The sequence below is a fragment of the Mytilus galloprovincialis genome, chromosome 12 (genome assembly GCF_965363235.1).
Source record: "Mytilus galloprovincialis chromosome 12, xbMytGall1.hap1.1, whole genome shotgun sequence".
Taxonomy (NCBI): domain Eukaryota; kingdom Metazoa; phylum Mollusca; class Bivalvia; order Mytilida; family Mytilidae; genus Mytilus; species Mytilus galloprovincialis.
The window spans coordinates 9,045,594-9,058,048 of NC_134849.1; positions in this window are offsets into that span (position 1 = coordinate 9,045,594).

Here is a 12,455-nt window from a genome sequence, read left to right on the forward strand (position 1 = left end):
GCTTCTGGTGGTCTATATTAGCTATACAAGTAGTCTGGTAAATGTTTTGAATTATGCAAAATCGTTTAGCGTATGAATATACCCTTGGAGCCGTTTTTACCAAAAAAGGGGGAGGGTTAAATCCGAAGATTTCTGTGTCATGTGATGTGACAAGATCTAACAAGTATCGCCAAAAGTTAGGCCTATATATGGCTATCAAGCCTGTAAGACAAATTTTGGATAAAAACAGAAAAGACACATTAAGGCGATGTAATCCTGTACTTACCCGTATTTTGAATGCAAATAAGAAACAGACTATAGCATGAAAACGGAATTATTCACACATATCACAACACTAGTAAAGCGTTTTTGATGTCTAAATCTTTCTTTAAATACAATTTTTGACATATTTTGAGACCATTATACGGTAATAAACAATTTTTGAAATTTGATTTTTTTTTGCTGCATTAGTTACTTGAACATTGCTTGACTTCATTCTACTATGCAAAATGTCTCATTGAAAACTGTATAATACACAGGAATTAATTTCTGGAGCCTACCCCGGTTTGAAAATTGGTAAAAAATTACAATGATTTTTTATAGACATTACGGTACTGTTTGTTGCAGGTGTAATATTTTGTCTCTTTGTTAGTATTGCCTTTTCGAAGTAATCATGTGCTTCTGATATTGATCAACAGAAAATTTAATTTGAGTGACGCTGTGCCGAAAACCAAATTAAAAATTCGGACCAGTTCATTATGAAATAAATTCACTATTTTGAAACGGACTATAGCTTTATAAATCGGATACATGTGCACACTTTAGCTTCTTTTCGTAAAAAACAGCTTCTGGTGGTCTATATTAGCTATACAAGTAGTCTGGTAAATGTTTTGAATTATGCAAAATCGTTTAGCGTATGCATATACCCTTGGAGCCGTTTTTACCAAAAAAGGGGGAGGGTTAAATCCGAAGATTTCTGTGTCATGTGATGTGACAAGATCTAACAAGTATCGCCAAAAGTTAGGCCTATATATGGCTATCAAGCCTGTAAGACAAATTTTGGATAAAAACAGAAAAGACACATTAAGGCGATGTAATCCTGTACTTACCCGTATTTTGAATGCAAATAAGAAACAGACTATAGCATGAAAACGGAATTATTCACACATATCACAACACTAGTAAAGCGTTTTTGATGTCTAAATCTTTCTTTAAATACAATTTTTGACATATTTTGAGACCATTATACGGTAATAAACAATTTTTGAAATTTGATTTTTTTTGCTGCATTAGTTACTTGAACATTGCTTGACTTCATTCTACTATGCAAAATGTCTCATTGAAAACTGTATAATACACAGGAATTAATTTCTGGAGCCTACCCCGGTTTGAAAATTGGTAAAAAATTACAATGATTTTTTTATAGACATTACGGTACTGTTTGTTGCAGGTGTAATATTTTGTCTCTTTGTTAGTATTGCCTTTTGGAAGTAATCATGTGCTTCTGATATTGATCAACAGAAAATTTAATTTGAGTGACGCTGTGCCGAAAACCAAATTAAAAATTCGGACCAGTTCATTATGAAATAAATTCACTATTTTGAAACGGACTATAGCTTTATAAATCGGATACATGTGCACACTTTAGCTTCTTTTCGTAAAAAACAGCTTCTGGTGGTCTATATTAGCTATACAAGTAGTCTGGTAAATGTTTTGAGTTATGCAAAATCGTTTAGCGTATGCATATACCCTTGGAGCCGTTTTTACCAAAAAAGGGGGAGGGTTAAATCCGAAGATTTCTGTGTCATGTGATGTGACAAGATCTAACAAGTATCGCCAAAAGTTAGGCCTATATATGGCTATCAAGCCTGTAAGACAAATTTTGGATAAAAACAGAAAAGACACATTAAGGCGATGTAATCCTGTACTTACCCGTATTTTGAATGCAAATAAGAAACAGACTATAGCATGAAAACGGAATTATTCACACATATCACAACTCTAGTAAAGCGTTTTTGATGTCTAAATCTTTCTTTAAATACAATTTTTGACATATTTTGAGACCATTATACGGTAATAAACAATTTTTGAAATTTGATTTTTTTTGCCGCATTAGTTACTTGAACATTGCTTGACTTCATTCTACTATGCAAAATGTCTCATTGAAAACTGTATAATACACAGGAATTAATTTCTGGAGCCTACCCCGGTTTGAAAATTGGTAAAAAATTACAATGATTTTTTATAGACATTACGGTACTGTTTGTTGCAGGTGTAATATTTTGTCTCTTTGTTAGTATTGCCTTTTCGAAGTAATCATGTGCTTCTGATATTGATCAACAGAAAATTTAATTTGAGTGACGCTGTGCCGAAAACCAAATTAAAAATTCGGACCCGTTCATTATGAAATAAATTCACTATTTTGAAACGGACTATAGCTTTATAAATCGGATACATGTGCACACTTTAGCTTCTTTTCGTAAAAAACAGCTTCTGGTGGTCTATATTAGCTATACAAGTAGTCTGGTAAATGTTTTGAGTTATGCAAAATCGTTTAGCGTATGCATATACCCTTGGAGCCGTTTTTACCAAAAAAGGGGGAGGGTTAAATCCGAAGATTTCTGTGTCATGTGATGTGACAAGATCTAACAAGTATCGCCAAAAGTTAGGCCTATATATGGCTATCAAGCCTGTAAGACAAATTTTGGATAAAAACAGAAAAGACACATTAAGGCGATGTAATCCTGTACTTACCCGTATTTTGAATGCAAATAAGAAACAGACTATAGCATGAAAACGGAATTATTCACACATATCACAACTCTAGTAAAGCGTTTTTGATGTCTAAATCTTTCTTTAAATACAATTTTTGACATATTTTGAGACCATTATAGGATATAAAGTACTAAATGGTGTCCCCATTGCCGGCAATGCTATTTTTAGCTATTATCTCCTTAAAAGGCGCTTTTAATAAACTAATTATGGAAAAACTGCTGTTGTCTAATTGAAGCTCGATATCTATTTGCGATTTTACCGCACTCAAATATATATGGTCCCATGGGTTTTCTTGGTGAATTTTGGGGTTTTTCACGATACCTGACGATTTCGCAGAAAAATTTCCCTAATTTTGAGCACCATAAAAAAAATATTTCCGGCCCTTCATACTATACATTTAAGGACAAATTTGTGCTTGCATGAAACTTCATTCATAATGCTTTCCAGAAGAAAAATATATAAAAGATATAACAACCAATCACAGAGAGCCATCTATTTTTATCTCTATGTCATGTTCCCTTCATAAAATGGCTGTGCCCATGTAATTTTATTTGGTACATTGTAACCTATACGGTAATAAACAATTTTTGAAATTTGATTTTTTTTGCCGCATTAGTTACTTGAACATTGCTTGACTTCATTCTACTATGCAAAATGTCTCATTGAAAACTGTATAATACACAGGAATTAATTTCTGGAGCCTACCCCGGTTTGAAAATTGGTAAAAAATTACAATGATTTTTTATAGACATTACGGTACTGTTTGTTGCAGGTGTAATATTTTGTCTCTTTGTTAGTATTGCCTTTTCGAAGTAATCATGTGCTTCTGATATTGATCAACAGAAAATTTAATTTGAGTGACGCTGTGCCGAAAACCAAATTAAAAATTCGGACCCGTTCATTATGAAATAAATTCACTATTTTGAAACGGACTATAGCTTTATAAATCGGATACATGTGCACACTTTAGCTTCTTTTCGTAAAAAACAGCTTCTGGTGGTCTATATTAGCTATACAAGTAGTCTGGTAAATGTTTTGAGTTATGCAAAATCGTTTAGCGTATGCATATACCCTTGGAGCCGTTTTTACCAAAAAAGGGGGAGGGTTAAATCCGAAGATTTCTGTGTCATGTGATGTGACAAGATCTAACAAGTATCGCCAAAAGTTAGGCCTATATATGGCTATCAAGCCTGTAAGACAAATTTTGGATAAAAACAGAAAAGACACATTAAGGCGATGTAATCCTGTACTTACCCGTATTTTGAATGCAAATAAGAAACAGACTATAGCATGAAAACGGAATTATTCACACATATCACAACTCTAGTAAAGCGTTTTTGATGTCTAAATCTTTCTTTAAATACAATTTTTGACATATTTTGAGACCATTATAGGATATAAAGTACTAAATGGTGTCCCCATTGCCGGCAATGCTATTTTTAGCTATTATCTCCTTAAAAGGCGCTTTTAATAAACTAATTATGGAAAAACTGCTGTTGTCTAATTGAAGCTCGATATCTATTTGCGATTTTACCGCACTCAAATATATATGGTCCCATGGGTTTTCTTGGTGAATTTTGGGGTTTTTCACGATACCTGACGATTTCGCAGAAAAATTTCCCTAATTTTGAGCACCATAAAAAAAATATTTCCGGCCCTTCATACTATACATTTAAGGACAAATTTGTGCTTGCATGAAACTTCATTCATAATGCTTTCCAGAAGAAAAATATATAAAAGATATAACAACCAATCACAGAGAGCCATCTATTTTTATCTCTATGTCATGTTCCCTTCATAAAATGGCTGTGCCCATGTAATTTTATTTGGTACATTGTAACCTATACGGTAATAAACAATTTTTGAAATTTGATTTTTTTTGCCGCATTAGTTACTTGAACATTGCTTGACTTCATTCTACTATGCAAAATGTCTCATTGAAAACTGTATAATACACAGGAATTAATTTCTGGAGCCTACCCCGGTTTGAAAATTGGTAAAAAATTACAATGATTTTTTATAGACATTACGGTACTGTTTGTTGCAGGTGTAATATTTTGTCTCTTTGTTAGTATTGCCTTTTCGAAGTAATCATGTGCTTCTGATATTGATCAACAGAAAATTTAATTTGAGTGACGCTGTGCCGAAAACCAAATTAAAAATTCGGACCAGTTCATTATGAAATAAATTCACTATTTTGAAACGGACTATAGCTTTATAAATCGGATACATGTGCACACTTTAGCTTCTTTTCGTAAAAAACAGCTTCTGGTGGTCTATATTAGCTATACAAGTAGTCTGGTAAATGTTTTGAGTTATGCAAAATCGTTTAGCGTATGCATATACCCTTGGAGCCGTTTTTACCAAAAAAGGGGGAGGGTTAAATCCGAAGATTTCTGTGTCATGTGATGTGACAAGATCTAACAAGTATCGCCAAAAGTTAGGCCTATATATGGCTATCAAGCCTGTAAGACAAATTTTGGATAAAAACAGAAAAGACACATTAAGGCGATGTAATCCTGTACTTACCCGTATTTTGAATGCAAATAAGAAACAGACTATAGCATGAAAACGGAATTATTCACACATATCACAACTCTAGTAAAGCGTTTTTGATGTCTAAATCTTTCTTTAAATACAATTTTTGACATATTTTGAGACCATTATAGGATATAAAGTACTAAATGGTGTCCCCATTGCCGGCAATGCTATTTTTAGCTATTATCTCCTTAAAAGGCGCTTTTAATAAACTAATTATGGAAAAACTGCTGTTGTCTAATTGAAGCTCGATATCTATTTGCGATTTTACCGCACTCAAATATATATGGTCCCATGGGTTTTCTTGGTGAATTTTGGGGTTTTTCACGATACCTGACGATTTCGCAGAAAAATTTCCCTAATTTTGAGCACCATAAAAAAAATATTTCCGGCCCTTCATACTATACATTTAAGGACAAATTTGTGCTTGCATGAAACTTCATTCATAATGCTTTCCAGAAGAAAAATATATAAAAGATATAACAACCAATCACAGAGAGCCATCTATTTTTATCTCTATGTCATGTTCCCTTCATAAAATGGCTGTGCCCATGTAATTTTATTTGGTACATTGTAACCTATACGGTAATAAACAATTTTTGAAATTTGATTTTTTTTGCCGCATTAGTTACTTGAACATTGCTTGACTTCATTCTACTATGCAAAATGTCTCATTGAAAACTGTATAATACACAGGAATTAATTTCTGGAGCCTACCCCGGTTTGAAAATTGGTAAAAAATTACAATGATTTTTTATAGACATTACGGTACTGTTTGTTGCAGGTGTAATATTTTGTCTCTTTGTTAGTATTGCCTTTTCGAAGTAATCATGTGCTTCTGATATTGATCAACAGAAAATTTAATTTGAGTGACGCTGTGCCGAAAACCAAATTAAAAATTCGGACCCGTTCATTATGAAATAAATTCACTATTTTGAAACGGACTATAGCTTTATAAATCGGATACATGTGCACACTTTAGCTTCTTTTCGTAAAAAACAGCTTCTGGTGGTCTATATTAGCTATACAAGTAGTCTGGTAAATGTTTTGAGTTATGCAAAATCGTTTAGCGTATGCATATACCCTTGGAGCCGTTTTTACCAAAAAAGGGGGAGGGTTAAATCCGAAGATTTCTGTGTCATGTGATGTGACAAGATCTAACAAGTATCGCCAAAAGTTAGGCCTATATATGGCTATCAAGCCTGTAAGACAAATTTTGGATAAAAACAGAAAAGACACATTAAGGCGATGTAATCCTGTACTTACCCGTATTTTGAATGCAAATAAGAAACAGACTATAGCATGAAAACGGAATTATTCACACATATCACAACTCTAGTAAAGCGTTTTTGATGTCTAAATCTTTCTTTAAATACAATTTTTGACATATTTTGAGACCATTATACGGTAATAAACAATTTTTGAAATTTGATTTTTTTTGCCGCATTAGTTACTTGAACATTGCTTGACTTCATTCTACTATGCAAAATGTCTCATTGAAAACTGTATAATACACAGGAATTAATTTCTGGAGCCTACCCCGGTTTGAAAATTGGTAAAAAATTACAATGATTTTTTATAGACATTACGGTACTGTTTGTTGCAGGTGTAATATTTTGTCTCTTTGTTAGTATTGCCTTTTCGAAGTAATCATGTGCTTCTGATATTGATCAACAGAAAATTTAATTTGAGTGACGCTGTGCCGAAAACCAAATTAAAAATTCGGACCAGTTCATTATGAAATAAATTCACTATTTTGAAACGGACTATAGCTTTATAAATCGGATACATGTGCACACTTTAGCTTCTTTTCGTAAAAAACAGCTTCTGGTGGTCTATATTAGCTATACAAGTAGTCTGGTAAATGTTTTGAGTTATGCAAAATCGTTTAGCGTATGCATATACCCTTGGAGCCGTTTTTACCAAAAAAGGGGGAGGGTTAAATCCGAAGATTTCTGTGTCATGTGATGTGACAAGATCTAACAAGTATCGCCAAAAGTTAGGCCTATATATGGCTATCAAGCCTGTAAGACAAATTTTGGATAAAAACAGAAAAGACACATTAAGGCGATGTAATCCTGTACTTACCCGTATTTTGAATGCAAATAAGAAACAGACTATAGCATGAAAACGGAATTATTCACACATATCACAACTCTAGTAAAGCGTTTTTGATGTCTAAATCTTTCTTTAAATACAATTTTTGACATATTTTGAGACCATTATAGGATATAAAGTACTAAATGGTGTCCCCATTGCCGGCAATGCTATTTTTAGCTATTATCTCCTTAAAAGGCGCTTTTAATAAACTAATTATGGAAAAACTGCTGTTGTCTAATTGAAGCTCGATATCTATTTGCGATTTTACCGCACTCAAATATATATGGTCCCATGGGTTTTCTTGGTGAATTTTGGGGTTTTTCACGATACCTGACGATTTCGCAGAAAAATTTCCCTAATTTTGAGCACCATAAAAAAAATATTTCCGGCCCTTCATACTATACATTTAAGGACAAATTTGTGCTTGCATGAAACTTCATTCATAATGCTTTCCAGAAGAAAAATATATAAAAGATATAACAACCAATCACAGAGAGCCATCTATTTTTATCTCTATGTCATGTTCCCTTCATAAAATGGCTGTGCCCATGTAATTTTATTTGGTACATTGTAACCTATACGGTAATAAACAATTTTTGAAATTTGATTTTTTTTGCCGCATTAGTTACTTGAACATTGCTTGACTTCATTCTACTATGCAAAATGTCTCATTGAAAACTGTATAATACACAGGAATTAATTTCTGGAGCCTACCCCGGTTTGAAAATTGGTAAAAAATTACAATGATTTTTTATAGACATTACGGTACTGTTTGTTGCAGGTGTAATATTTTGTCTCTTTGTTAGTATTGCCTTTTCGAAGTAATCATGTGCTTCTGATATTGATCAACAGAAAATTTAATTTGAGTGACGCTGTGCCGAAAACCAAATTAAAAATTCGGACCAGTTCATTATGAAATAAATTCACTATTTTGAAACGGACTATAGCTTTATAAATCGGATACATGTGCACACTTTAGCTTCTTTTCGTAAAAAACAGCTTCTGGTGGTCTATATTAGCTATACAAGTAGTCTGGTAAATGTTTTGAGTTATGCAAAATCGTTTAGCGTATGCATATACCCTTGGAGCCGTTTTTACCAAAAAAGGGGGAGGGTTAAATCCGAAGATTTCTGTGTCATGTGATGTGACAAGATCTAACAAGTATCGCCAAAAGTTAGGCCTATATATGGCTATCAAGCCTGTAAGACAAATTTTGGATAAAAACAGAAAAGACACATTAAGGCGATGTAATCCTGTACTTACCCGTATTTTGAATGCAAATAAGAAACAGACTATAGCATGAAAACGGAATTATTCACACATATCACAACTCTAGTAAAGCGTTTTTGATGTCTAAATCTTTCTTTAAATACAATTTTTGACATATTTTGAGACCATTATAGGATATAAAGTACTAAATGGTGTCCCCATTGCCGGCAATGCTATTTTTAGCTATTATCTCCTTAAAAGGCGCTTTTAATAAACTAATTATGGAAAAACTGCTGTTGTCTAATTGAAGCTCGATATCTATTTGCGATTTTACCGCACTCAAATATATATGGTCCCATGGGTTTTCTTGGTGAATTTTGGGGTTTTTCACGATACCTGACGATTTCGCAGAAAAATTTCCCTAATTTTGAGCACCATAAAAAAAATATTTCCGGCCCTTCATACTATACATTTAAGGACAAATTTGTGCTTGCATGAAACTTCATTCATAATGCTTTCCAGAAGAAAAATATATAAAAGATATAACAACCAATCACAGAGAGCCATCTATTTTTATCTTTATGTCATGTTCCCTTCATAAAATGGCTGTGCCCATGTAATTTTATTTGGTACATTGTAACCTATACGGTAATAAACAATTTTTGAAATTTGATTTTTTTTGCCGCATTAGTTACTTGAACATTGCTTGACTTCATTCTACTATGCAAAATGTCTCATTGAAAACTGTATAATACACAGGAATTAATTTCTGGAGCCTACCCCGGTTTGAAAATTGGTAAAAAATTACAATGATTTTTTATAGACATTACGGTACTGTTTGTTGCAGGTGTAATATTTTGTCTCTTTGTTAGTATTGCCTTTTCGAAGTAATCATGTGCTTCTGATATTGATCAACAGAAAATTTAATTTGAGTGACGCTGTGCCGAAAACCAAATTAAAAATTCGGACCAGTTCATTATGAAATAAATTCACTATTTTGAAACGGACTATAGCTTTATAAATCGGATACATGTGCACACTTTAGCTTCTTTTCGTAAAAAACAGCTTCTGGTGGTCTATATTAGCTATACAAGTAGTCTGGTAAATGTTTTGAGTTATGCAAAATCGTTTAGCGTATGCATATACCCTTGGAGCCGTTTTTACCAAAAAAGGGGGAGGGTTAAATCCGAAGATTTCTGTGTCATGTGATGTGACAAGATCTAACAAGTATCGCCAAAAGTTAGGCCTATATATGGCTATCAAGCCTGTAAGACAAATTTTGGATAAAAACAGAAAAGACACATTAAGGCGATGTAATCCTGTACTTACCCGTATTTTGAATGCAAATAAGAAACAGACTATAGCATGAAAACGGAATTATTCACACATATCACAACTCTAGTAAAGCGTTTTTGATGTCTAAATCTTTCTTTAAATACAATTTTTGACATATTTTGAGACCATTATAGGATATAAAGTACTAAATGGTGTCCCCATTGCCGGCAATGCTATTTTTAGCTATTATCTCCTTAAAAGGCGCTTTTAATAAACTAATTATGGAAAAACTGCTGTTGTCTAATTGAAGCTCGATATCTATTTGCGATTTTACCGCACTCAAATATATATGATCCCATGGGTTTTCTTGGTGAATTTTGGGGTTTTTCACGATACCTGACGATTTCGCAGAAAAATTTCCCTTATTTTGAGCACCATAAAAAAAATATTTCCGGCCCTTCATACTATACATTTAAGGACAAATTTGTGCTTGCATGAAACTTCATTCATAATGCTTTCCAGAAGAAAAATATATAAAAGATATAACAACCAATCACAGAGAGCCATCTATTTTTATCTCTATGTCATGTTCCCTTCATAAAATGGCTGTGCCCATGTAATTTTATTTGGTACATTGTAACCTATACGGTAATAAACAATTTTTGAAATTTGATTTTTTTTGCCGCATTAGTTACTTGAACATTGCTTGACTTCATTCTACTATGCAAAATGTCTCATTGAAAACTGTATAATACACAGGAATTAATTTCTGGAGCCTACCCCGGTTTGAAAATTGGTAAAAAATTACAATGATTTTTTATAGACATTACGGTACTGTTTGTTGCAGGTGTAATATTTTGTCTCTTTGTTAGTATTGCCTTTTCGAAGTAATCATGTGCTTCTGATATTGATCAACAGAAAATTTAATTTGAGTGACGCTGTGCCGAAAACCAAATGAAAAATTCGGACCAGTTCATTATGAAATAAATTCACTATTTTGAAACGGACTATAGCTTTATAAATCGGATACATGTGCACACTTTAGCTTCTTTTCGTAAAAAACAGCTTCTGGTGGTCTATATTAGCTATACAAGTAGTCTGGTAAATGTTTTGAGTTATGCAAAATCGTTTAGCGTATGCATATACCCTTGGAGCCGTTTTTACCAAAAAAGGGGGAGGGTTAAATCCGAAGATTTCTGTGTCATGTGATGTGACAAGATCTAACAAGTATCGCCAAAAGTTAGGCCTATATATGGCTATCAAGCCTGTAAGACAAATTTTGGATAAAAACAGAAAAGACACATTAAGGCGATGTAATCCTGTACTTACCCGTATTTTGAATGCAAATAAGAAACAGACTATAGCATGAAAACGGAATTATTCACACATATCACAACTCTAGTAAAGCGTTTTTGATGTCTAAATCTTTCTTTAAGGTGGTATGGGAGTCTAAAATAAAAATGATAGAATTTGTTCATACTTTGCCAAAACGTAGTATCTATTGATATATGTTGAAATATATAATAAAAATGATAGGTCACCGCGCATTTTCTCAAGCTACAGGACGCGACAAAATGACACATTTTGTAAGGATTATACAGGAAAAAACACCATTTTGTGGTTAGAAACTAAACAAAATGATAGAATTGTTTAGTACTTAAGGAAAAGATAGCTTTCAGACAATGCTTTGAGAATTTCAAAAGAAAAGATAGGGTCACCGTGAGTTTTTTCCGGCTTAAATACAAAATAGGAAAATTCCATGTAGAATCCTTCAGAAAATGCACTATTTTAGAGTTACCTCCCCTTAAAATGGCAATTTAAAAAAAAATAAAACACAACAAAAATAATCACCATTTGCAAAAATATTAATATTTATAAGTTATATTATTACAAATTGGTTCTTTTAAATGAAAATTCATCTTAAATATCTGCATTCCTGCATCAAATTTTGCTAACTTGGTAGAAAATCTGGACCTTTGGTTCACTGTTTTTTACAATCCAAGATGGAGGAAGACACCCATACCACCTTAAATACAATTTTTGACATATTTTGAGACCATTATAGGATATAAAGTACTAAATGGTGTCCCCATTGCCGGCAATGCTATTTTTAGCTATTATCTCCTTAAAAGGCGCTTTTAATAAACTAATTATGGAAAAACTGCTGTTGTCTAATTGAAGCTCGATATCTATTTGCGATTTTACCGCACTCAAATATATATGATCCCATGGGTTTTCTTGGTGAATTTTGGGGTTTTTCACGATACCTGACGATTTCGCAGAAAAATTTCCCTAATTTTGAGCACCATAAAAAAAATATTTCCGGCCCTTCATACTATACATTTAAGGACAAATTTGTGCTTGCATGAAACTTCATTCATAATGCTTTCCAGAAGAAAAATATATAAAAGATATAACAACCAATCACAGAGAGCCATCTATTTTTATCTCTATGTCATGTTCCCTTCATAAAATGGCTGTGCCCATGTAATTTTATTTGGTACATTGTAACCATATAGTTATTTCCGCCTCAGGTAAAGTGATCTTCTATTCGGGAGATCGTGAAAGGGAGATAATTT